The sequence below is a fragment of the Camelus ferus genome, chromosome 26, assembly GCF_009834535.1.
Source record: "Camelus ferus isolate YT-003-E chromosome 26, BCGSAC_Cfer_1.0, whole genome shotgun sequence".
NCBI lineage: Eukaryota > Metazoa > Chordata > Mammalia > Artiodactyla > Camelidae > Camelus > Camelus ferus.
Genome location: NC_045721.1, coordinates 24,281,755 through 24,286,442, shown reverse-complemented (window position 1 = coordinate 24,286,442; position 4,688 = coordinate 24,281,755). Strand labels below are relative to the sequence as shown.

The 4,688-nt window shown below is 44.8% G+C and overlaps 1 non-coding gene across 1 annotated transcript; it reads left to right on the top strand.

Moving 5' to 3' along the window:
* Window positions 1-758: 758 nt before the first annotated feature.
* TRNAA-CGC lies at window positions 759-830 on the top strand. Its single transcript has one exon. It is a non-coding gene; the product is annotated as a tRNA-Ala (tRNA).
* The last annotated feature ends 3,858 nt before the right edge of the window (window positions 831-4,688 follow it).

Here is a 4,688-nt window from a genome sequence, read left to right as displayed (position 1 = left end):
GAGGTGGCTGCGTCTCGGGGCAGCTTCTGCAGTGAACGAGCGGGTGCCATCCCAGCATAGAGGAGGAGGAAGGCCTCCCAGCGCGGATTAAGGCTATCGATTACATCTACCCAAGGCCTCCCCAGCGCTTAATCCCTTTAGGCTTTGCCCAAGCAAAGTCCACGAGGGGAACCCTATTAAACAATGGGACAATTCTCCCATCCAGGTGGGGGACGTGCATACCCAGTAAGCGAACTCTCAGACTCCAGTAGCTGGACGAACTCCAAGCACAGAGAGAAGTTCTAAGAGTGTGGTGCAGAGTCCTTCGGAATTTCTTAAGAATAATGAATCACCTATTAAATTTTCTGTTCCTAAAAGAAGAAAAAAGTGTTTCAATACTGGTGCTCAGGGAATTTAAGTACCACCTAAAATCCACCTAGGAGGTTGTTTTTTTAATCTTTACAATATAGTTGATGATTTTACTGGTATAAGATATCACAATAAGTATGCATATGAAGTTGCGCTGATGAAAATTTACTCCATTTAACATTACGGAAAGAGACTTAAAAGCCATGATCTCGAAAAACAGACCATGGGCATCGGCTGGGCATTGATGAAGATTTTTATAAAAACATGTCACCAAACTGCCTTCTTCTGTGGACACCTGAAAGATGACCTTCAACTCAAGCAGAGAATTTAAGACTTGCCATATACTCCTCATCTTACTCAGTGGGAATCCAACGTTTACATGTGTTTATAAATGAATGGGTGGCAGAGGGGAAGGTACAGCTCAGTGGTAGAGTGCGTGCCTCGCAAGCACCAGGTCCTGGGTTCAAGCCCCAGTACCTCCATCAAATAAATAGATGAATAAACCTAATTACTTCCCCCTACTAAAATAAAGATTAATTTAAAAAATAATTTAAAAAATAAATGAGTGGGTAACAATTACAGGTAAAATCATCCACCCTTCATCTCTAAGGGAGTGGGGGGAAAAGAAAAATTTGAAATGCTATTCGACCAGTGCATTTTTGCATTTTCAAACTTCCATGCTACAATTTCCTGGCTGAGACTATTTTAGCTGCAAAGATTACATTTTCTCATTTGGAAACATCACCTATTGAACAATGTCTGAAGGAAAAAAACTAGCTTTGTGGAAAGTGTTCTGCAGTGACCTGTGCCGGGTTTAATTAATACAGATTTGGCCTGAGCGCATGTATTCGGTGTGTAACATCGCAGTATGCCTGCAGCCTAAAGAAAACGGTGTTTGTTCCAAGAGAAGAAGGCAGTATTATCTAGTCAACACCAGCTCTCAAATTTTATTAACATCAGAACCCTCTGGGGGGCTTGTTAAAACACAGACGGCTGGACCCCTCTCGGCAAAGTTTCTGATTCAGTAGCAATGGGGGTGGAGCCTGAGAATTTGCGTCTCTAACAAGTTCCCAGGTGATGCTCCTGTGGCTTGTCCAGGGACCACACTTTGAGAAGCACAATGGAGAGGACCCAACCCTGACTTAGGATTTGGGGAGCAGAGGGTCTGGTCCTAAGTCACACCACTCCCTCCAACATGTAGTTCAAGTCATAGAACCTCCCTCAGCCGGCGTGTTCGTCCTCCTCCAGGCAGAGGGACCATCCGGGTTCCTTTACACCAAAGATCTATGGCTCTTGGTCTGACTCACCCTACAGTAAGTGCAGCTTGTTAAGCATAACGCAGATACCCCAGGTACAAACCATCTGCTCATCGAGTCCAAATGGTAACTATTAGGAAGAAAGATGTGATGAACTGCTACCCAAGAAGCACCCAAAAGTACCTATTTGCCTCCACATGTTCACTCTTGTATTTAAATGGTTCTATAACTTCATATGGGGAATTTTAAAATATGCTTCGGTTTTCTCATCAGAACCACTTCAGAAGTTTCCCACTCTGTCCCCATCCCTGCGTTTGACTCCTTAATAGTCATTAAGTTTTAAATGGATCAAAAGTCGAGTTTTGATTTAGTCAAGTTGTTCCCTCTTGGCATTTGGAAAATAACCAAGTAGTTCCAATGGTTAATCAATACTTTACCGCCTAAGAACCCTTTACCAAATCAAAACCTGTGTGTGTGTCTGAATTCTTCACTGGCAGAGAGCGGCCTGGACCCTCTGTATTGACTGGGCCTCCCCTATTATTAATTCAAAAACACAAAACAGGGAACCACGTCCCTCGGGAGGCTGGGGAGAATGGTGCGGCTGACTCAGCGTTCCAAATCAGATCAGGCGAGGTATCCAGCCTACCGAGTCGATGCAAAACTTGGACTAGTCACCAATGTCAAATTCAGTTTGGAGACCATTTTGTCAGCGTTCCCCACGAGGCAAACTTAACAGCAAATAGAAAGACAAATTCACCCTCGATGCGGTGCTGGAGGACAACCAACCCAGCAGCTGTGGGGCTGTGCCTGCTGCAATCTAACCGCAAGCTGCTTCGTCCTCAAATTGAGTACAAGGGGGACAAACTGCTGATCCACAACACACACCCCAGGAGCCGACTGCTGGAACAGAAGAAGCCGGAGCTGGACCACTCTGAAAATCAGGGAACAAGAGACGGCTCACTTTGCCAAAGAGCTTCATGCAGTTAGACCCCAGGTGGGACAAACGGATGCACTGATTACGGTCCAGAGAATTGCTGTATTTCAGAGCTGCCAAGAACCTTAGCAATCATGACTGCTATTTCTTGGCCCTTTTTTTTTTTGACCATTTCCTTTTGTACAACAATACCTTAAAATATTTCTTTCCTTAGGCTTGGTCCTTGGCTCCTCATTCACTGGACTGTCTCTCTGGATAACTTTATCACTTTTATATGAATGACTCAAAGTTGTACCTCCAGTCCTGACCTTGCTCCGGAGCTCCAGACTCAAACATTAAACGCCTACAGATGTCTCCCTAAAGATGTCCCAGTAATGAATTTAACTCAGCGTGGGCAAGTGTGAGCTCACCGTCCTCCCCACTGAGCCACCCACTCCACTGCATCCCATGACCCAAGTTAATGATAGCCCACACTCTGCTTGCAGTCACCTGGCACAGACCATCAGAGCCCCCTTCCGTCTGCGCTCCCTCACTCACACTCCCTCTGCAGCATCTCCCAACACCCTCTCCTGTCCACACCCATCACCTGGACCATGGCCATAGTCCCTCTGGGACACCTTCTGCTGCCCAACCTCCTTCACACAGCTCAGCTCCAATGTCATCACTCCTCCGGCTTCAAAACTCTCATTGTTATTCTTTGCTTCATAAAATAAAGTCCAGATTTCTTAACAGGACAATTACGGGTACCTATTCCCTGATCTCAATCTTTCTGGCCTTTTCTCCCACTTCATCCCCTACCTCTCTCCTCCCCTTGGTCCACAAGCGGTGCTGCTTAGAGGCACCTAAAGAAAGGAAACTGAACTAACAATTCACAGAGAAGGAAACTGAAATCAATTTCACTGAACATCATAGAAATGAAAATTTTAAATAAGCCAAGATTATATGGGCAAAAATCTCCAAATTTGTTAATACACTGTCAGTGAAGCTACAAACAGACACCCTCATTTGTTCCTTGTGGTGGTATAAACTGGTACACTTTGGTGAATGGCTATTTTGCAAAGTCTCAAAATTCTAAATGCATTTCCACACTGTAGAAACTTGAAAGAAATGGCCTCACTTCTTCAGTCTTCTCCGCCCCCTCCTCCCCCTTAACACTGAACCTGGTTGACACACTGCCGACTCAAAGGTGATACGTCATGGACATGATGTGAGTCCTCCTGTGCAACCACCATTAAGGACTGGAACCTGTTTCACTTCCCCTCGAATCTGGGCTGGCCCTGTGACCATCTCTGGCTACCAGAACGCAGGGGCGTGCCAGTTCTGAGACTGGACCTCAAGGGGTCCTGCAGGCTTCCGCGCGCTCAGAGCCTTGCCAGCCCCATGTGAGCGAGCCCAAGCCAGGTAAGGTGACAGGCATACAGACCTCGGTCTCTCCAGCCAACAGCCGCCTGACCACCAGAGCTGAGAGTGAAGCCATTCTGGATACATCCTAGACTAGCCAGACCCACGCCAACGCTTCAGCTGACGGCAGACACTGAGCAAGCCTAACCGATCTCAGTGAAGCCCTGCCCATGTGTGCAGGAGCACCCAGCTCATCTGTAGGTTTGTGGTTAATAATAAATGCTAATTGCTTATTATTTGATCCCCTGTTGTGACAGGGAGCTGTCTCTCGCACATTGGCAGAAGAACTGGGAGAAATAGGCATGTTTCTAAGAACAGGTACTTTGGTTAGTTCAACGTGATTTCCTTATAGAAAGAGCATTTCTAGGTGAAGATACTGTCATGGCATTATTTTTTAATTGTGAATAAAGAGAAATAATTTAAATCACTAATAATAAGAGGACGGTTAAATAAATCATTTCATCAGTGGATGAAAAGGTGTGTAACTTGTTATGAAGAATTTTTGATACCCTGGAAAACACTTGGATTACGCCACTGTGGAAAACAGAATAAATAAAAATGCAGGAGTGTCTAGTCAGTAAGCTTTCAATGACATTAAAGAAAAAAATCCTTAAACAAACAAAAGAGAAAGACATAAAAGGAAGCACAGAAGCACATTAACAGTAATTGTTTTCATTTTCCCTCTTCCTGCTTTTCCTTAGCTCCTAAATTTTTAATCATGTTTGCACATTACTTTTAAAATGAACATA